The sequence below is a fragment of the Pelobates fuscus genome, chromosome 10, assembly GCF_036172605.1.
Source record: "Pelobates fuscus isolate aPelFus1 chromosome 10, aPelFus1.pri, whole genome shotgun sequence".
Taxonomy (NCBI): domain Eukaryota; kingdom Metazoa; phylum Chordata; class Amphibia; order Anura; family Pelobatidae; genus Pelobates; species Pelobates fuscus.
Window position 1 is genome coordinate 92299354 of NC_086326.1, and position 23150 is coordinate 92322503.

A 23150-nucleotide genomic window follows, 5' to 3' on the forward strand; every position below is an offset into this window, starting at 1 on the left:
CTGCCCCAGCAGGCGAGGATGATTTTCGTATGTGGCCTTTATTCAAGGAATCTTTAATATATTCCTCCATTACTCTACTCTCCTGAGGTGACAGAGCATAGACTGCTCCCTTAGGTGGCATAGCGCCAGGTAGTAAATCAATGGAACAGTCATAAGGTCTGTGAGGAGGTAGAGTATTCGACTGAGTTTTGCTGAATACTTCTTTAATGTACTGTATAGGGATTTCCGGGTTTTGAGGTGTACTAGTGGGTAATCCAATAGTGCCCACTCTTTTGGCAATATTAAATATACACCTTTCATAACAATCCTTACCCCATTCTAATATTTCCCCATTAGCCCAGTCAATATGAGGGTTATGCTTGTTAAGCCATGGAAAGCCTAATATGATCGGACAGGAAGGGGATGCAATAACCTGAAATGTAATCTCTTCCTTATGCAAGGCACCAATGGACAATTTAATGGGTAAGGTTTTGTGTGTAATCAATGGTTGTGAGAGTGGTCTCCCATCAATAGCTTCAACAGCTAGGGGTGATAGTCTCTCCTTGATAGATATAGTATTACCTTTAACAAATGGAACGTCGATGAAGTTTCCAGCGGCACCTGAATCCATCAGGGCTTTGCATGAAAAGGTCTTATTTTCAAAGGCAATAGAAATATCAAGGAGAAACCTATTTTTATTCATTCCAGAGGACGTTTCCATTACACCTAAGACCTGTCCCCTTAAGGTGCGGTAGTTTTCCGGACGTATGGGACAATTGTTTCTCATATGTCCTTTTCTACCGCAGTATAGACATAGGCCTTATTTTCTCCTATATTGTCTTTCTGCTTCCGAGAGTCTAGTGACCCCCAACTGCATGGGTTCGGGTTCGGACTGTACAGGAAATTCAGTGACAATAGGTTTGGAGAAGTGGGGTGCCAAAGGCATATTCATGTGTCTGGTCTTGTTTCTAGTAGCTTCTCTGGTTCTCAATCTATTATCAATATGCATGACAAAAGTGATACATTCATTAAGCTTTTTGGGTAAGTCTTTGGCGGCAATCTCATCTAGCATAGTTTCAGATAGTCCCTTTTTAAATGCAGAGATTAACCCACTATTAGTCCAGTCTACCTCGGAAGCTAGGGTACGAAATTCTATGGCATACTCCGAGATAGACCGGTTCCCTTGTCTGATATGCATCAGGGCAGTAGAGGAGTCTTCCTCCCTGCATAATGGTTCAAACGTAAGTTTAAATTCCGTAATAAACTCCTGGTAATTGTGTGCCACACTCCTATTACTCTCCCATAATGGATTGGCCCAAGCTAAAGCTTTACCTTTTAATTTATTCATCAGGTAACCAATTTTAGCTCTGTCTGTGGAAAAAGATCCCGGTGAGGCCTCAAGGTTGCAGATGCTCTGTACGAGTAAGAAGCGTACTGAAAGCCTGGGCAAATTAATCCAAGCAATGATCATTCTCCTCTAGTTTCCTTTCGCAAGCAGCTATGTGCTTACACAATTCTACAGGATCTATGGCCATGTCGTAATGTCAACATTACAGAATGATCCAGCACGTAGAATTGTGTAACACAGAGGACTGATAGGTAACGTATACCGGACCTTAGAATGGCCGGACTAACGTACCAAAGAATAGTCAGGAATAGCCGAGGTCAAGGGAAACAGAAAGAGACACAACGACAAGGAAAAGCCAGGAGTCAGGGATGCCAGAAAACAGGGAAGTCAAAAACAATGCCAAAGTCAAATAACCAGAATTACCAGAACCAATAACGCGCTCTAGGACAATCACAAGGGAAACCACGACAGGGCACTGAGCAGGATGAGAACTGGGCCTAAATACCCCTCCTCTAGATCTGATAGGCTGTAACCGGCCTTTGACCCCAAAGCAGTTACCAGGTTCCCATTTGCATAATTGCTGCTCAGCATTAACCCTTCTGTGGATTTGGTTGCTGCTCGGCACAACTTTTCCTGTGTGGACAGTAAATGTCATTAATCACATTTTTATAAGCAGATGAATACGTGACAGGTGTAAATTGAGGAAAGAAAACCATAAAAAGATTTTAAAGTTCACATAAAATACTACAAAGAAAGAATATAAAATTAGATATTTTATTTCCTGTAATAGTAAGGATGTGATATATATGCTCATCTGCCCTTGTGGCTTACAATGTGTAGGTAGAACCTCACGGAGTAAAAAAATAAGAATTAGGGAACACATCTATAATATTAATCGAAAGTATGAAAACCATAGTGTATCCAAACATTTTTTGGAATGTCATAACGCAGATCCAAAAAATGTAGACTTCATTGGAATTGAACAAATAAAAGTACATTGGAGAGGAGGAGATAAGGAACGCCTCCTGAATAGAAATGAAATGAAGTGGATTTTCGATATCGATGCATTAACACCACAAGGGTTAAATGTCGACTTTGAGATCACCCCATATATATAATTTTTTATATGTGTTTAATTATTGTTCTTTTATTGTCTCTTTTTTTTAAATAGTTTTTTATTAGATGGTTTTAGTGGTATGTATTCATTTTAGATTTTTTGAATATATTTTTTATGTATATATATATGTATATATATATATATATATATATTTTTTTTATTTTATTTTTTTGTTAAGGTATATCACTATTTAGACCTAGACAATTTATAAATTTTTTATTAATTTTATATTTGAGATGGGTTGATCTTAATATGACCATTTAAACTATATATTACCTGATATTTGGTGCATGGGATACAATTTTTGTATATGTTGTTTATATTTAAATAATTATTGCAATTATATATTTTTAAGTTTAATTCCTTTTTTGTAAATTTATAACTAACCATTTCATTCCTTCTTCTCCCCTTTTTCTTTAATTTATTATATTTATTATATTTTGTTGTGTTTTGTTGTCCTTTGATTGAGACAATATTGTTGGTATTAAGAATAAAGAGGATAATTACCCCTTTAAAGTAAACTTTTAGCTAAGTAATATGTGTTTTTTAAGTATAAATGTATAGAGAAGATGTTAGAGGTTATAATTTTATAACTTTTAATTACTGGGCAGACTAGATGGGCCGAATGGTTCTTATCTGCCGTCACATTCTATGTTTCTATGTAAAAAGATTTGCCAATGTGCAATGCTGATAAAGACATTTTGAGTACTGGCAAACATTTTTGTTTCAAGTCCGAACCGGAAGTACGTCTGATTGGAAGTTCCATGACGCAGGAACCGGAAGTTGCGTCAGACGCTACGGAGTACGAACCGGAAGTGCTTTGGAGGAAGAGTCAGGGCAGGGGATGCGGCCCTGATACCGGAAGCTAGAAGAATTTGGCGCCAAAATTGAAAAGGGCGCCAAAACAGGACATTTTTAAGTGAATGTTAATGAGAAGAAATTAAGACTTTTGAAAAAGGCCCAGGCCGAAACCGTCAAGTCTTTTGCATTTTTGCACAGTGGACTCCTTATTTTATGTACCCAGTGTTTGTTTTAACCCCATTCAATTGTGTCCAATAAATTGTAATTTATAATTCCTTGCATCCTGGAAATACTTGATTATAACGGAAGGACCACGGAGGGGGAGCAGCCTGGTGTGTGGAGATCACGTGTTTACATTATTCCTGCCTGTAGTTTGAGCCAGCTTATATTAAGTGGCTCAAAATCATGTGAGTGAAACCTTCATCAAGTTGAAAGTATCAATCAGACTCAAACGTTACTACGCTATGTGCATTTTTTCCTGTTTTTATATTTTATATGCAGGATCCCTTTAAGCAAAAGTTACCAATTCTCAGATTGCTAAGGGTAAAGTTTATATTGTGTATAGTGTGCTCTCACCAAATTTTGTATTGTTTATTATTCACTTTTTAGTGTTTAAGTGACTCACTTTAGGTGATTGAAGCACCTTTGTTTTATTCTGTCTGTCTTTTAACCTTAAACTGTATTTATTTACCACTGTGTCATGATTCAGTTTACTCTCAGTCTGAGGTAGTACCTCACAGTGCCACTATCTGTCTGTGGTGCTTTTGCAAGCTGCTGCACTCTCTCAGTTCCCAGCTGCCCTTTCTTTGTAATTATCTTCTCCCTATTTACATAGAAACATAGAAACATAGAATGTGATGGCAGATAAGAACCATTCGGCCCATCTAGTCTGCCCAATTTTCTAAATACTTTCATTAGTCCCTGGCCTTATCTTATAGTTAGGATAGCCTTATGCCTATCCCACGCGTGCTTAAACTCCTTTACTGTGTTAACCTCTACCACTTCAGCTGGAAGGCTATTCCATGCATCCACTACCCTCTTTTTTAGTTGAAACTCGCCCCTTCTTGTTTGCCAGTTCATTAATGTTAATAATGTTGTTGGCCTGGTCCTTTTCTCCTGTATATCTGAGCTAGCTGCAACCCCTGTTGTCACGGGTTTGTCAGTCTATTGCTATTATTCCTTCAATCCTCCACTAGTTCTAATTCCAGATGCGCTGAATATAGTGAATGTATTTCCTTTGTGTAGACTTTCCCCTATATAATGGACGCAACCAGTCGTACTGGGTAAAAGCAGCAATCTGACTTTTTTTGGCCAGACTCAGCTTGTTATGCAGTGCCCCTAGCATGGGGTGTCTAACACAGAATCACAGGGGTTTCCTTCCCACAAGCTATTGCGTTTGAGAGATAATTGAGCTCCAATTAAGCTAATCCAATTATCTCTCAGATTGGAAAACTTATATACAATTTTACATATATCACAAAAATACATGACAACAGGATCAGAACCCCAAATGTTATTACCTAATAGCCCCCATCTGAGTGCACAACATATCCAAAAAGCGCTCAGATCGGTTCGGTAAAACAAAAGTTATGTTCATGCATATATGAACTGGCTGCCTGGTAGATTTGGTATTGTCAATTTCAAAAGGGGTTAATTTGATTGGATGGGAGGTCAGAGCTTACAACCTAAATTCCTCTTTGAAGCTGGGACCCCAGCAGAGCTACTCTGTAAGGTGTGAGAAGTCACACGTAAGTGACCTGGAAGTCTAGTTTCAGTATAAACTAACTCTCTCATTTGCCATATGTCTTGATTCCTTCTTAGATAAGGAGTCATTTGATATGAACAAGCCTTGTGTTCCACTATCATATCCAAAAGAGGCATTAATACCTATCCACAGATTAATACTCAAGCCCCATTTTTATCATATTTAGAATGGGACAAGCACGATCCTCCAATCAAGACTAAACATGATTTATGAACAAGGGGACCCCACAGAATCTGTTTGGTAACTGAACAGAAGGGAACAATTCCATTTGAATGCAGGGAAATATTAAATGATACAAAGTATAATTAAGGGAACACGTACAAGGAGTCCCTTCTCCCGTGACACCTGTGTTCCTGAGTTGGTTGCTTTCTTGAGTTCCTGAGCTGGCTGCTCTCCTTCCTAAGTTCCTATGCTAGCTGCCTTTCCTGAATTCCCTGTATCCAGAGACCCTGCATCCCTGTATCCAGAGACCCTTCTCTTACATTCCATTATCTGTTCTTGTATTTGATTTTATTGTCTTCTTTGTAAATATTAATACACTTGTTTTTTTGCCTTGATGTGTGTGTATGTTGATTTCTTTGCATTCTGAGTTCCACCCTATAGAGGTTGCTGCACCAGTCAGCATGCCTTCCCAATCAGACCCTTGACAATATGTATATACTATCCTATGAATTTTAGTTGTTTTTTTCTTTCATGTGATGAGTTTTCCATCTATATGTTGAAGGTGTAGCCAGCGACACTCTTGGGGTAACTTACCACATAATTGACATGATGGAGGGTGCCACAGATGTGACTTGGGTAACATCTATGACAATACTGGATGCTGAGTCTTCTAAAATTAATCTGCCAGGAGGTAGAGGGGGGATTCTTACAGTAGATCACTTGTCCAATGCCAATGTCATGTTACATGTGTACCAATTTAAAAATAGAAACAGTATCTAGCATAATTCAAATTTAGATTTGATAGTACTTTTTCAATATAATGTTAATGACAGTCAAAATTGACTCCTAATATATTTAAAAGAAAACAAGTAATACAAGGAATATATTAAGTAGAATGTAACAAAATGTAAGTATCCATAGGGTAGCCAGCAAAAATGTAACCCCAAGTGGTCATCACCTGTCTGTCTGATCTATTTGGTAAAGTCCATTTCAAGCTGTCAGCCCCTTTGGCATGCCACTGTCCTAAAACGTTTTCTGTGGGTAGTGGCAGAGACCCACTACTAGTATTAGACCTCCGTGTAGTGATATTCAAGCCAGCCACGGGTTCTGTTGAGCTCTGTTGAATTGGATTATCTTGAGTGGGGCATGAAGTTCATGAAGGTAGTGAACTTGAGAACTTCTAGAAATTCATACTTATAATGAATGAAGTGAGAATGTATAGTTTCCCATTCTTAGCAACAATCAGTTGAAATGGAAAACCTCAGTGATATCTAATGTGGTTAGTAGCCAACAACTGAGAGTAGTTTGTAACAGGATATTAAAAAATGCATACGTAAATATTATTCATAAAGTAGCTTCCCATTGGAGGATAATAGTTAGTATTTCAATGGGTGGTAAATGGGGCCGAGATACATCTCTGAGTCCATGGTCAAATTGCATGCCTATCCTACGTCAATGTATTTTTAGCCATGTTTGGTAACAGAGGTTTAAACAAAAAAAGGTATTGTAGCGAGCCACGGGTAACCCAAACGGTTACCTCCCCTAGTTTTCCTTCCTTTAGTCAGTCAGGAACCACTTAAAATATACAGAGACCCATTTCCTCCCCCCAGTAACTGTACGCGACCGAATACTGGATGTAGAAGAACACTTTCTTGGCCACACATGGCTTTTAAATAAAACCCCATGCAAGGGGTGAACACCACACAAGTACTGTGTCCCTCCCAGGGTCCTCCCCCTCCCAGAGGTCTTAGCGTGACACAGGAGTTCCAGTCCCTTTGTCCCCTGTTCCTGCCACCCAAGTACAGGGTTTCCAACTTCTGGTTACAGGGGGTCTTCTTCCCATGAGCCTTGGCACCTGGGAGTCACAGCACAGGAAAACCACCCGCCTCTTTGACTCCCAGTTACAGAAAGCCCGCCCAACCCAGCCATTGTCCCCAAAGGATGCCCACACTAACCCCAGGTACCCCCAGAACGGTACCTGTCGTGAACACCCTCCGTTCACGGGGGCCCTGTGTGAAACCAGGCAAGGGAAGCGTCACCTTTCAAGATACGAATGCCCCCGCTGGTTGGTGTTCATCTATATGAACGGCAGCCACCCAGGGAAGCACTCATTAATTACTTCCCTTGTGATTTCAAACTTATGTTGTGTGTTGTTAACATTCTAATTGATTGGTATGAACATTCCAATGGGCACTGGGGAGGTCCCCATTCGGGAACCGAACGGGGTGGGAAGCAGTTTACGAATGCACCCCCTGGATGACAGATGGCGTTCGTCTATACGAACTGGCGGCCACTCTAGGGATGGCACACGTCAAGGCTTCCCTTGCGGTTTTAGCATCAGATCGAGCTGAGAACGTTCTAATGAGCATTCTAAATGGGTTATTGGGGTGGTCCCCGTTCAGGAGGCGAATGGATTCCCTTTGTGGAGGCACTCCCGAACAGGGAACAGGCATCTTGCACAAACACACATTGTAGCATACATAATAAAGACAGGGGGAATACATGAGCAACCGGGGTTCTGTCACACAATCATTGTATTTTCAGCCATGTTTGGTAACAGGGGATTAAACAAAAAAGGTATAAAACACTCTACATTGATTAAGGTATTTTGTATACCGCTGCGTTTTAGATTCTGCCTCCTTGTTTTATTATCTATATCCTCTTGGGAAAGCTGCAGTGAGAGTATTTTTTCCTTCACACTGTTGAGCCTGCAGTTACATGAGCAGTGCAATGTGAATAGAGCTTTGTACCTGTTTCACTTGTTAAAGAGCGATATCTGCCCCAAGGCTAGTTTTAATTGACTCTTCCTTGATATACTTTCAAAAGAAATGAATAAGCTTCTTTAATTCAATAATGTTTACTTTTTCAGTTGCATCTCCATCATGACTGTTATAACGGTCCCCAGCGCCATCAGTTCCCTGATAGCAATAAGACTCAGAAGACTGGGGAGTCTTAACAATCACTGCATGCAAGTAGTATGAAAATAGGTTGGATTGATGTGCTTTAATTAGATTTAACCATATAAATTATATTTATTTATTTTTGGGAAAGTGTATATATATATTTTTTTTTTCTGGCTGAAATGTCTTGTTGGCTCACATTCTACTATCATCTGACCAACTACTGCTCAACTTAAATGTTTCACAGTGAACAAATGCAGCAGCACACAAGTTAGGTTGAGCTGAAGTTGGCTCAAAAAAGATTATAGTTAGAGTGTTGTGAGACATCAGCCTACAAACTCCTCTATATTAGTTTCCTGTGGGCATGTATTAGACCAAAGCACACATGAAAAGGGCCAAAAATTCCATAAAACAGTGCAGGCAGCCACATTAGGGCCCACCGGCCTGGGGCGGCACAAATTTAAGAAGTGTGGGGGGGGGGGGGGGGGGCATAGGGCTGCACAGAGCTATCCCCTCCCACCTGTCATTGTCTGTAGCATGGCCTCACGGACTGCGGTAGAGGTTATTATTTTTCTTCTACTGCTGCTTTCTGTGACCAAAGGGGGCGTGGAATAAACAATGAGCAACTTTATCATAGCCCCTTACAACATCATTGCTTCATCATAGCATCCTCTAACTCAGTGCTCTGTCCCTTCATCATACCTTCCTGGTACAAATTAAAGGGAGCTGAAAAATTGTGCTCACTCCCAGAATATATAATACCATGTTGATCATCCTACGTTAAAAAATATCTCTTAATTATCAACTGTACTCTAAAAACAGATTTTTACTTTTTTATTTGCTAAACTCATCACAAATTTCTGAATATACTATGTTGAGAAATAATAATATGGAGAATATCATTTGATACTGACTGTATGGGGAGAAAAAAGATAAGTAACATGTTTAGAATGACAACTAAATAGAAACAATATAAGGTGGTTGGAAACAGATAAAAGTAGATATATGAATAACAATTGTATCTCTAAGAGGGATACAATGAGTAAATCAAACGGGATTATAAAGTTTACTTTTAAATTCATATATAATTTATATTTACATGTAAATATGTTTATCACAGTCCTCTTTTATATTAATAATGATAATTTTCACCTCAGGAACCTTAGCAATTAAATCATAATAGGTGATGACATGCTGTGATGTGATAAACATAACTACTGCTGTAACTGCACCCCTACAGTCCATAATGAACGCTGCTGCTAGACTGATTTTCCTCTCTAATCGTTTCTCTCACACCTCACCCCTCTGCCAGTCCTTACATTGGCTTCCTGTATGCTATAGGAGTCAATTCAAGGTACTAACTCACACCTATAAAGCACTGAACAACTCTAGCCCCTCTTTTATCTCCTCACAGATCCATAGGTATGTCCCTTCTCTGTCTCTCCGCTTTGCCTGTGACCACCTCCTGTCCGTTGTCCGCACCCGTATGGCCAACTCACGCTTGCAGGACTTCTCGAGGACGGCTCCCTTCCTATAGAATAGCCTGCCTACCGCCATCAGACTCTCCCCTAGTCTTGCATCTTTTAAGAAGTGCCTTAAAACCCATCTCTTTAGGAAAGCTTATGGCCTCCAAGACTAACCCCTACCTCACATACCTTTCTCTTGCCCTCTCCTAAAGGACAGCCCACCTTATTTGACTGCAAATTCCTGTCCTAATGTGTTTTACACCCCACCTCCTATAGAATGTAAGCTCAATTGAGCAGGGTCCTCTTCAACCTATTGTTCCCGTAAGTTTATTTGTAATTGTCCTATTTATAGTTAAATCCCCTCTCATAATATTGTAAAGCGATACGGAATCTGTTGGCGCTATATAAATGGCAATAATAATAATAATAATAATAATAATAATAATAATAATAATAACTGTTTGAACATTCTATTTCCTCCCAGTTATAACTAAGGCTCTGACAGAGCTTCACCTATACTTATGGTTCTCATACCATTTCAATGGCATAGAGATATATGCCTCATTTGGATGTGTCTGAAGACTTGGAGCTTGAATAACCCTCAATCTAATTTCAGGAATGGAGGTTCTAACAGGAGGCGTTACATTTTGGGCAGCTACTCATATACCCCTTATCAAGAGTTCTTCAACGGGTATTTTAAGCATTATGTGTGCTGCACTGGGTGGATTGCAAATAGGGGAAGGATGGAATTGCCTGGAATACAGTTTTTTTTGTTTTTTTCAGGTTTCATCTCGTAAGCTCTGTTTAATCTTCTTTCATAATTTGTTTAGATAGATATCTGTCTATCTGCCTAGGTACATCCCCTGTCTTTCTCTCTATGTATATCTGTATGTATCTATGTCTATATGTTTGTCTCTCTGCCAAGTTAAATAATTTATAAAAGAGTAAGCCCTGTATCCAGGGGCGGACTGACCGGTCGGGCACTTCGGACATGGCCTGAGCGCTCTCTTAAGAGCGCTCTCTTAAGAGCGCTCTCTAAAGAGCGCTCAGGCGGCTGCAGCTTCTCACCTCCCCTCCTCTGTAGCGTGGCCGAGCTGCTGTGCGGTCCGGTGCCCGGCTGGAGTGATAGGAAGGTGCTCAGTGTGCACCTTCCTGTCAGTCCGGCCGGGTACAGGAAACAGAAACTCCTGTTCCACGCGGAACAGGAGTTTCTGTTTCCTGTACCCGGCCGGACTGACAGGAAGGTGCACACTCAGTGTGCACCTTCCTATCACTCCGGCCGGGCACCGGACCGCACAGCAGCTCGGCCACACTACAGAGGAGGGGTGGGTAAGAAACAGAGAGGGAGGGCGTGTGTGGGGGGGGGGAAATTAACAGAGAGGGAGGGGGTGGGGGGGGAAATTAACAGAGAGGGAGGGGGTGGGGGGAAATTTACAGAGAGGGGGGGGGAATTTACAGAGAGGGGGGGAATTAACAGAGAGGGAGGGGGTGGGGGGGAAATTAACAGAGAGGGAGGGGGTGGTGGGGGGAAATTAACAGAGAGAGAGGGGATGGTGGGGGGAAATTAACAGAGAGAGAGGGGGTGGGGGGGAAATTAACAGAGAGGGAGGGGGTGGGGGGGAAATTAACAGAGAGGGAGGGGGTGGGGGGGAAATTAACAGAGAGGGAGGGGGTGGGGGGAAAATTAACAGAGAGGGAGGGGGTGGGGGGAATTAACAGGGTGAGGGGGAATTAAGAGAGAGGGACGGGAATTAACAGAGAGGGACGGGGTGGGGGGGGAATGAACAGAGAGGGAGGGGGGGAAATGAACAGAGAGGGAGGGGGGGGTAAGAAGAAAGAGGGAGGGGGGGTAAGAAGAGAGAGGGAGGGGGGTAAGAAGAGAGAGGGAGGGGGGGTAAGAAGAGAGAGGGAGGGGGGGTAAGAAGAGAGAGGGAGGGGGGGTAAGAAGAGAGAGGGTGAGGGGGGAGAAGAGAAAGGGAGGGGGAGAAGAGAAAGGGAGGGGGGTAAGAAGAGAAAGGGAGGGGGGTAAGAAGAGAAAGGGAGGGGGGGTAAGAAGAGAAAGGGAGGGGGTTAAGAAGAGAAAGGGAGGGGGTAAGAAGAGAAAGGGAGGGGGGTAAGAAGAGAGAGGAAGGGGGGTAAGAAGAGAGAGGGAGGGGGTAGGAAGAGAGAGGGAGGGGGGTAGGAAGAGAGAGGTGGGGTTAGGAGAAGAGAGGGAGGGGGTAAGAAGAGAGAGGAAGGGGGGTAAGAAGAGAGGGAGGGGGTAAGAAGAGGGGTGACGGGGGTAAGAAGAGGGGGGAGGGGAGTAAGAAGAGGGAGGAGTAAGAAGAGGTGGGAGTAAGAAGAGGGGGAGGGGTTTGTAAGAAGAGGGGGAGAGTAAGAAGGGGGGTAAGAAGAGAGTGAGGGGGGATTAAGGGGAGGGGGGGAGTAAGAGGAGGGCAATTGCCCCCTCCCCTGTCCGCAGGCACCGTGCGGGCAGCCGGCAGGGGAGGGAGGAAGAGAGGACCCGGGAGCTCAGCCTGCAGCTCCTCTGGGTCCTTCTTGCATGAGCACAGATCGTTGCCGCGGTTACCACGGCAACGTTACGGCTCTTGCGAGAGTAAACTCTAGCCCTGGAGCTACGGGCTAGAGTTCACTCTCAACACTGTGACCACCAGGGATTCCTGGTGGTCGCAGTGGTGAGAGTGAACTCTAGCCCCATAAACACACTGCCCCCACACACCATACACATTCACACACTGCCCACCATACACCCACACACACCATACACATTTACACACATTGCCACACACACACACATACACTGCCCACCCATACACACACAGCCCCCCATACTAACATTGCCACACACATACACAGCCCCCTCATACACACATTGCCCCACACACCCTACACATTCACACACTACACCCCCTCACACACACTGAACCTTTCACACACACTGCACCCCTTACACATTGCACCACTGCTTTTATACCCTACTACAGCCTCATATCCCAGCAGACCCCAGGTAAGTTGTCAAACTGTTCTTAAACGGTTTGACTACTTACTCTGAAAGGGGGGTCCGGCCCTCCTTGCACCATAACGACTACACAGAGCAGTAGTGGTTATTGTGCATGGATTATTTCTTTAAATAATCTACAAGTGCCCCAGTAGCCAGCAAGCAAGCCAGCCCACAGGCCGGCCAGCCAGCCCACAGGCCACCAGTTAGGCTTACAGCCAGCAAGCCCGCAGCCTGCCAACCGCAGCCAGCAAGCCACAGCCAGCAAGCCAACAGCCTGCCAGCCGCAGCCAGCAAGCCAACAGCCTGCCAGCCACAGCCAGCAAGCCCACAGCCTGCTGGCAGTACCCAGCAAGCCCACAGCCTGCCGGCAGTAGCCAGCAAGCCCACAGCCTGCCGGCAGTAGCCAGCAAGCCCACAGCCTGCCAGCAAGCCCACAGCCTGCCAGCCGCAGCCAGTAATCCCACAGCCTTCCAGCAAGCCCACAGACTGCCAGCCAGCAACAGTAATTAAGGTAAGAGGAGCTAACTTGGCCTAGGTATCAGCGAGCTATGTTGTGTTGCTATATTGTGAATAGGAACCAGAGTGTTGGAGAGACCCCCCTCCAGGCCCCATTAGACTCCATTGTAGTCTCTAATGGGACCTGGAGGAAATTCTTTCTAACACACTCTCTAAAGGACACTGAGATAGCCTCTGCTAGAAAGACCCCCCTCCATGGCCCATTAGCCCTCAATTGTAGTCTCTACTGGGGCCTCGAAGGGATTATTGCACTTTTGTTCCTTGTGTCTAAAGATTGTGTAGGGTGTGGCTGGAGGCGGTGCATTGAGGCGGGACATGGGTGGCGCTTGCTGCGGAGTATGGGTGGGGCCTGTAAGGGGGCCCTTGATTTATTTTGCCCGGGGCCCTGAGGGTTCTCAGTCCGCCCCTGCCTGTATCTATTCAATTCTCTGTATTTGTCTCTTAATGCATGGAGGGAAGGGCAGTCCTTCAAACCATGGTTCCTCTGAGGTTTCCTCCACAGTGGGTTTTTCCTCTCTCGAGTGCTCAAGAGTGACTCTTCATAAATCTAGAGGTACCCCATATTTTAAAACAAGAAAGTAGGGGTGATTTCGCTAAGGGAAATACGAAAGACACAACATAGTGTTTACATGTGTATAAACCTTTGTTAAAAGTTCAATTGGTCACTCACACTTTTAATACCAACTTCAAGCTTTCAGATAATCTTTTAAGAGATCACTCTCTTGCTTCAGACCCTTGAAAGTCTCAGGATCATTCATGGGGAGATAAAGTGCAAAAATTGTAGTGCAAGTTTGAAAATAAAGTGCATAACTATTTTAATCACTTACATGTAATTTTAAAACAGCAGATGCAGAATTCAAAAACATGGATTTGTTGTCAGTTCTGTAGTCCTCAGGGACAGACGCAAATCACCAACAAAATGAAAACTATTTGTTTTCAAATAACATCAAGGGTGGCACCTATAAGGCACTTGAATAATCTGCAATTTGTGAGTACAATTGAATATCTGTTTTTTGATTGTTTACAGTCAATACTGCACTATGTCTTATCCTTGTTTTTAGGTACACTAGCAGGATCCCTAAATTTTCTATGTTGTTTATATCTATGCTGGTTGGTTATCATATGGGAGATAACCTTGGGAGGCTGTATATCTATAAGTTAAGTTTTTGTTATCATTTTTTGCACAATTCACTGGTGTCACAGGTGGATTTTTTGTTTTTGAGATTTAGGAGTAGAGAGCAGATATTTGAATTGTTTTAATTAAAGTGAGTGAGTATATGCTTTTATATATTGACATGATACAAAAACGAGGAAGGTTACACTTTTACAGTCTCAACTATTGAATAAGCACTGCTCTGTCATTATATGCCATTAGTTGGTCAAACTATAATTAACAGTTAATACAGTTTAAAGAAGATATAAAACAACTATAGAGCTGGTATACAGGTATACAGCTAAAGAGTAGTTTTAATAGATCTGATGATGGAGAAACAAGTTACATGGAAAAGGGGTACAATAGATACTCCTGGAATAATAAAGCATGTACCAATGTTTGGATAAAAAAAAAAAAAAAGTGACTAAGCTCATATAAACGTGTTACACCTGACCCCATTTTCATGTGTTATGTTCTTATCAATGGCTGAAGGAGAGAAAAAGATGGAATGTGCTGCCCATTAGGGTAAACTATCCCTCTGCTGTTCGTTTTACCAAGGGCCGATGTTACCATAAGGTGGCAACAGCAGCCATAAATAAAAGTTGTTGTTTTTTTTTACAGTAAGAACAACAAGGATGTGGAGTTATCTGCCAGAAGAGGTGTTTTTATCAGAGTCTGTACAGATTTTCAAACATAATTCTTGCAAAAGCATAATATTCAGTGATGTAATATTTAATATGTAGGATAACAAGTATTTAATTAAAGGAGAGAACTAACAGCCATTTTGGTGTCTAGAATTCATTTTTGCTAGTTTGTTGGAAATAGTATCAAACTGGACTTTGTGTCATTTGTTTTCGATCAATAGCAGAAATAGATGTGAAAAAGATAGAAAGGGAGAGGGAGTAAGAAAAACAGATAGTTGATAGGCACGTGGGGGAGTATGTGACAGAACGTGGCTAAAATAATAGTAAGAGACACAAAAGTGTTAAGAAATAAAAAGGAGTTAAGAGATATAAGGGGGTTAAGAGATACAAGTGGTGTAAGAGACACAAGATGGATAACGTACACAAAATTACACAAAAGGGAGGTTAAGGGACAAACATCCACAAGACATCAGCAATTATTTATACATAGATAATTATCAAACTATAGATAATGATTAATTTCTACCAGTATGTAAACAAAAGTAGGACATTCGATGTTGACCTTTTATATTCTTCGAAATGTCTGCTGCTCCTAGATTAGGAAATATGTTGTTGTGTAACTAGCATCATTCAATTTTAGGCAAAGTCTATAAACTTTTGAACCATGAAGAAAATTTATGCTGATTATCTTTCCATGAGGATTTAATACATACATGTTTAACGGAAATATCTGAAGATTTTTAAAAAGAAAACAGTAAAAGACAATTTGTCCATCATCTGAAATAACACTAATGAGAGAGGCAACTGAACTTTTCATTCTGTTTCTTCGTCATAGTTTAAAATTTGCAGATTAAGTACGGTTTTGATATATTATCCATGAAGAAGAAGCCGCAATAACAAATTATAAAAGAGCACATTCCCACCTCTCCTTCCTTTCTTGTAGCTTTCAAAAAGGACATGAACTTCCTCATCAAACGTTAATGGTACAGAAAATTCACTGACGGCAGCATTCTGAATACTGTCTGTTCTAATTTATTGCATTTGGAGCTGTTAAACTAGTGGTTTATGACACAAACTAAGTGAGGCAGACTTTTTTTGGCATAAACAAGCATTAAGTCCTCTGACCTTTTTGTGATCAAGTATGACCTGACTTAATACGTTTAAGAAAAATACAGATGGATCTGATAGAAAATCATCTATACATTGTAATGTCAAAATCTAGCTAGCTTCTAAGACAGTGAAGCTTTTCTTTTAACTGGAGAGCTGCAGGCCATTCATTAGTCAAAGAAAATAGTTACTGTCTATGAGTTGTTGTTTTTTATACAGTTTAAAAGCAAGGGAAAGAAAATATGTCTCTGCCAAAGATAAACAGAAACAAGAAAGACATTTACAGGGGACGTGTATATGGCATCGATTTTAGGAACCGGGAGATGGAAAAAGATGCTTGGTTGGTCCTCCTATTTCAAATTTGGGGCACTGCCCATGCAATCTAATGTGCCACCAGATAGGAGTGGTGTGTTAAGTAGTACTATTCTTATCAGTTTAATCCCTGTTACGTCCCCTATCAGGGGACGTGTATATGGCATCGATTTTAGGAACCAAAAGAAATGGAAAAAGATGCTTGGTCGGTCCTCCTACTTCAAATTTGGGGCACTGCGCGTGCAATCTAATGTGCCACGAGATAGGAGTGGTGTGTTAAGTAGTACTATTCTTATCAGTTTAATCCCTGTTACGTCCCCCTCATCAGGCCTTTTTTAGTCGAATGTATCGCCCACTGTCAGTCCCTTCGGGATCCATCCCTCATTCATCTTAATAAAGGTGAGGTAATCTAGACTTTTTTGACCTAGGCGACTTCTCTTCTCAGTGACAATACCTCCTGCTGCACTGAAGGTCCTTTCTGACAGGACACTTGAAGCGGGGCAGGCCAGAAGTTCTATTGCAAATTGGGATAGCTCAGGCCACAGGTCAAGCCTGCACACCCAGTAGTCAAGGGGTTCATCGCTCCTCAGAGTGTCGATATCTGCAGTTAAGGCGAGGTAGTCTGCTACCTGTCAGTCGAGTCGTTCTCTGAGGGTGGACCCCGTAGGGCTGTGGCGATGCGTAGGACTTAAAAAGCTCTGCATGTCCTCCATCAACAACACGCCTGTAAAGCGTCCTGTCCTTGCCGGCATGGTCGTGGGAGGAGGAGGATTACTTTCACCTCTTCCCCTGTTAGATTCCTGTTGTGCTGTGACACCACCCTTATACGCTGTGTAAAGCATACTTTTTAATTTATTTTGGAACTGCTGCATCCTTTCCGACTTGCGGTAATTCGGTAACATTTCAGGCACTTTCTGCTTATACCGAGGTCTAGTAGCGTGGACACCCAGTACAGGTCGTTCTCCTTCAGTCTTTTTATACGAGGGTCCCTCAACAGGCAGGACAGCATGAAAGACCCCATTTGCACAAGGTTGGATGCCGAGCTACTCATGTCCCGTTCCTCGTCCTCAGTGATCTCACTGAAGGTATGTTCTTCCCCCCAGCCACGTACAACACCACGGGTACCAGATAGGTTACAACGAGCACCCTGGGATGCCTGTTGTGGTTGGTCTTCCTCCTCCTCCTCAAAGCCACATTCCTCCTCTGACTCCTCTTCCTCACAATCCTCTTCCAGCATTGCCACAGGTCCAGCAAGCGATGATGATACGGCTGTTTCTGGTGGTGATGGTGACCACAACTCTTCCTCTTCACGCTCATCTACGGCCTGATCCAGCACTCTTCGCAGGGCACGCTCCAGGAAGAAAACAAATGGTATGATGTCGCTGATGGTGCCTTCGGTGCGACTGACTAGGTTTGTCACCTCCTCAAAAGGACGCATGAGCCTACAGGCATTGTGCATGAGCGTCCAGTAACGTGGCAAAAAAATTCCCAGCTCCACAGAGGCTGTCCTAGCACCCCGGTCATACAAATACTCGTTAACAGCTTTTTCTTGTTGGAGCAGGCGGTCGAACATTAGGAGTGTTGAATTCCAACGTGTCGGGCTGTCGCAAATCAAGCGCCTCACTGGCATGTTGTTTCGCCGCTGGATATCTGAAAAGTGCGCCATGGCCATGTAGGAATGCCTGAAATGGCCACACACCTTCCTGGCCTGCTTCAGGACATCATGTAAGCCTGGGTACTTATGCACAAAGCGTTGTACGATCAGATTACACACATGTGCCATGCACGGCACATGTGTCAACTTGCCCAAATTCAATGCCGCCAACAAATTTCTTACGTTGTCACAAACCACTTTGCCGATCTCCATTTGGTGCGGAGTCAGCCACTGATCCACCTGTGCGTTCAGGGTGGACAGAAGTGCTGGTCCGGTGTGACTCTCTGCTTTCAGGCAAGTCAACCCCAAGACGGCCTGATATTGCCGTATCTGGGATGTGGAATAGTACCTGGGGAGCTGGGGGGGGTGCTGTTGATGTGGAGCAAGATGCAGCAGCAGAAGAGGACTCAGCCGAGGAGGTTATGGAAGAGGATGGAGTAGGAGGAGTAGAGGAGGTGGCAGCAGGCCTGCCTGCAACTCGTGGCGGTGTCACCAACTCCTCTGCAGAGCCACGCATTCCAGGCTTGGCAGCCGTCAGCAGGTTTACACAATGTGCAGTGTAGGTGATATACCTGCCCTGACCATGCTTTGCAGACCAGGTATCAGTGGTCAGATGGACCCTTGCCCCAACACTGTGTGCCAGACATGCCATTACTTCCTTTCATGGCCGCCCAAGCACAAGGTCTAGGCCCCCACACCCCCCCCCCCCCACGCCCGGCCAGCCTCCCCCGCAATGAATGCAGTGTGTGTTAGTGTAATGAATGCAGTGTGTGTGTCAGTGTAGTGGATGCAGTGGATGTGTCAGTGTAGTGGATGCAGTGTGTGTGTCAGTGTAATGGATGCAGTGTGTGTCAGTGTAGTGGATGCAGTGGATGTGTCAGTGTAGTGGATGCAGTGTGTGTGTCAGTGTAATGGATGCAGTGTGTGTCAGTGTAGTGAATGCAGTGTATGTGTCAGTGTAGTGGAGGCAGTGTGTGTGTCAGTGTAGTGGATTCAGTGTGTGTGTGTGTGTCAGTGTAGTGGATGCAGTGTGTGTGTCAGTGTAATGGATGCAGGGTGTGTCAGTGTAGTGGATGCAGTGTGTGTGTGTCAGTGTAGTGGATGCAGTGTGTGTGTCAGTGTAATGGATGCAGTGTGTGTGTCAGTGTAGTGGATGCAGTGTGTGTGTCAGTGTAATGGATGCAGTGTATGTCAGTGTAGTGGATGCAGTGTGTGTGTCATTGTAGTGGATGCAGTGTGTGTGTCATTGTAGTGGACGCAGAGTGCGTGTCAGTGTAGTGGATGCAGAGTGTGTGTCAGTGTAATGGATGCAGTGTGTGTGTCAGTGTAGTGGATGCAGTGTGTATGTCAGTGTAATGGATGCAGTGTGTGTTAGTGTAGTGGATGCAGTGTGTGTTAGTGTAGTGGATGCAGTGTGTGTGTCAGTGTAGTGGATGCAGTGTATGTGTCAGTGTAGTTGATGCAGTGTGTGTGTGTGTGTGTGTTTTGCAGTGTATGCATGTAAATGTAATGTTATTCCCCCCTCCCTGTTTCTTACCTGGTTCAGGGAGGGGGGAACATTCTTTGATCCCTGGTGGTCCGGTGCCATTGTGTGCCCCCGGCTCCCTATACTTGCAGAGGGTCCCAGCGGACTGTAGCTGTACTTTACAGCATTTCCTGCTCTCTAACCGCGAGATGTGGTGTGAGCGCCGCGTGGAGCGTTGCCATGGCAACGCTTTAACGGCCGCACATCTCGCGGGAGTTAGAGAGCAGGAAATGCTGTAAAGTACAGCTACAGTCCGCTAGGCCCCCTCTGCAAGTATAGGGAGCCGGGGGGGGGGCCCGCGGTTGCACCTAAATATAGCGATCATCGCTATATATAGGTGCAGAGAGTAATTGTGGGGCCCTGGACTGCCAAAGCAGTCCGGGCCCCCCAGGAACGCCGGGCCCGTGACAACCGTCAAGGTTGTCACCCCCTGATGGCGGCCCTGCTTCCTTTTGCACAATCGAGTACAGGTTGGGGATTGCCTTTTGTGCAAAGAAATTTCGGTCGGGTACCTTCCAGTGCAGTGTCCCAATAGCTAAAACATTTTGGTATGGTAAAAGCTGGCGGAGTAAGAGTTCAGACAAGCCAGCTGTCAGATGCCGGGCAAGGGGGTGACTTTGTGACATTGGCTTCTTACACTCAAACATGTCCTTGACAGACACCTGACTGTGGGCAGATGAGCAGGAACTGCTCAAGGCGAGAGATGGAGTGGCGGATGGTTGAGAGGGGGCAAGGAGGAAAGCAGTGGTTGACGTGGCTGAAGATGCTGGACCAGGAGGAGGATGGCGGCTTTGAGTTTGTGTGCTGCTTATACTCATGTGTTGATCCCATAGGTGTTTGTGATGTGCCTTCGCAAAGCAGTTGTACTCAGTTTCTCTTGGCACAGGTTGCAAATGGCATCGCTGTTGTCAGAGGCAGACACACAAAAAAAATGCCACACTGCTGAGCTTTGCAATGACGGCATTCTGGTGGTGGCAACAGCATGCGTTGATTGGCGTGCTGTCTGGCTGATCCCGGGTGCCGATGCATGCTGTCTAACTGTGCCACTAGCTCCTTGCGACGACCTCCCCCTGCTTCCAACTCGTCTCCTCCTCCTCTCTGTCTCCCCATCTGAACTTTCCCCCTGTTCTTCTTCTCTTCTAGCGGGCACCCATGTGACATCCACGGACGCATCGTCATCATCAACCTCTTCACTTGTATCTGACAACTCAGAAAAGGAAGCAGCAGCGGGTACAACATCATCACACCGTACGTCCATGTGTGTAATGCTGCCTGACTGAGACATATCCCTATTATCTACATCATCTGGCAATAATGGTTGCGCATCACTCATTTCTTCCAACTGATGTGTGAATAACTCCTCTGACAGATCAAGTGAAGTGGCTGTGGTGCTAGTGTTGGTGGTGGCGGCAGGCGGGTGAGTGGTAACTTGAGAGGTGCCCGAAGCTAAGCTGGAGGAGGATGGTGCGTCAAGGTTCCGAGCGGAAGCTGTAGAAGATTGTGTGTCCTCTGTTAGCCAGTCAACTATGTCCTCAGAACTTTTCGAGTTCAGGGTACGTGGCCTCTGAACACTGGGCATTATTCTAGGGCCAAAGGGAATCACCGCACCATGACCACGACGGCCCCTGCGGGGTGGCCCGCCTCTGCCTGCCTTTCTTCGATTAGTGGTACTATGCGTGCAAGCTATTGTGACAAAAGATATGAGTGGCACTGTGCAGTGGCAGAAGTTGGCAGAGTAGACGCTGTGAGCCTGACACACACGCTTGCAGACAACTAACTGCTATTCAATCTATTAGAGTCAAAATTGTATTATTTTTTTTTTAAAATGTACACTACTGTTACACCAGATATGAGTTGCACTGGTGTGACACTGTGCCCTGGCAGGCCATGAAACGCACACGTGTGAAGGAAACTGACTGCTATTATTTCACAGTCAAATTTCTAGTTTTTTTTTTTTTTTAAATGTACACTACTGTTACACCAGATATAAGTTGCACTGGTGTGACACTGTGCCCTGGCAGGCCCTGAAACGCACACGTGTGAAGGAAACTGACTGCTATTATTTCACAGTCAAATTTCAATTTTTTTTTTGATGTACACTACTGTTACACCAGATATGAGTTGCACTGGTGTGACACTGTGCCCTGGCAGGCCATGAAACGCACACGTGTGAAGGAAACTGACTGCTATTATTTCACAGTCAAATTTCTAGTTTTTTTTTTTTTTTTTTAAATGTACACTACTGTTACACCAGATATGAGTTGCACTGGTGTGACACTGTGCCCTGGCAGGCTCTGAAACGCACACATGTGAAGGAAACTGACTGCTATTATATTACAGTCAAAAACTTTTTAGTTTTTTTTAAATGCAAGCTATTGTGACACGAGATATGAGTGGTGGCACTGGACAAGTGGGCACAGTATACGCTGTGAGCCTGACACACACGCTGGCAGGCAGGCAACTGCAATTAGATTACACAAAAAAAAAAAGCAGGCTGATGTTCTAGCCCTAAAAAGGGCTTTTTGGGGTGCTGTCCTTACAGCAGAGATCTGATGAGTCCTTCAGGACTGTAGTGGACACTAAATACACTAGCCTAGCTATCGATTTCCCTATTAAATCAGCAGCAGCTACACTGTCCCTCCGCTCACTAAGAATGCAGCTTCCGGGGGGGCACGGCCTGGCCAGCATGGAGGACAGACGTGCATGAAGTGAGCTCCCTGCATACAGCCTGCAAAGTGAGACCCACAGAGGGAATAATACCTTTGGAGGTTGCTCACTGAACACTTACCTGTTCCTGAACACCAGGGAGCTTACCTGATCAAGTTTGTAGCAGCCTATGACTACACACTGTCCTGCGGCCTATCTGCTCTGGGGGTTCTGTGGCAGGGAGAAGCGGCCGATCTCCCGGCCTGGAGCTCTCATCGTGTCTGCACCTCATATCTACAGCCCCGAGCAATCAAGCCCACACTGGGAAGCTAAGTTCCATGCAGCCTTTGATGCTCTCTGTGCAGCCTTCTGGAATCGGATTGAATCACAGGAGAGGGCTTTGCTACTCACCTCACCTAGGATGGAGGAGATCTCCAGAGGTGCCCCAGCATTGTGCTCTCCTTTGGAACATAGAGCCAGGGGGATGGCACGCCAACCAGCCGCCCATGACTGAACAGGACCGATCCCAGAACCTCACAGGTTACTTACACTGAAGCTGGAGGGCTGGGGGGCGACCAGGCATCTTCTTCCACAGTGGACTGGGCTCAGGGAGCAAGGGTGCTGATGCACCGACCTGCTGACCCTCGTGGTCTGAGCGATCCTCTGGTGCACCCGGCAGGCAGTGGAAGCACTACTAAGCGGCACATGGATGCGAGTAGAGACGACCACTCTATGGAAGCATGTCAGAGGAATTTGCTAAAACATTTCTGCTGCTGAGAATCTAAAATGCCCTTGTTATGAGGTGTAGTCAGTTATCTAGCATTTAACAGCACTCACTAAGAGGTTATTTAGTCTACTTATTTCTAGTTTTGATATTCTGATTCGCACAAGTTGATCTATAACTGGTGGTGTTAATCCCCTTACCCCTCTTCAGTTCAAGCATGTGTATTCAAACTTACGAACACTCTCAACATGTCTGACGATTTCCCTATGCCATGCTTTTCACTTATATCAAGACAAGTTTACCTAGCATGATTGTTTTATATTTTAAAAA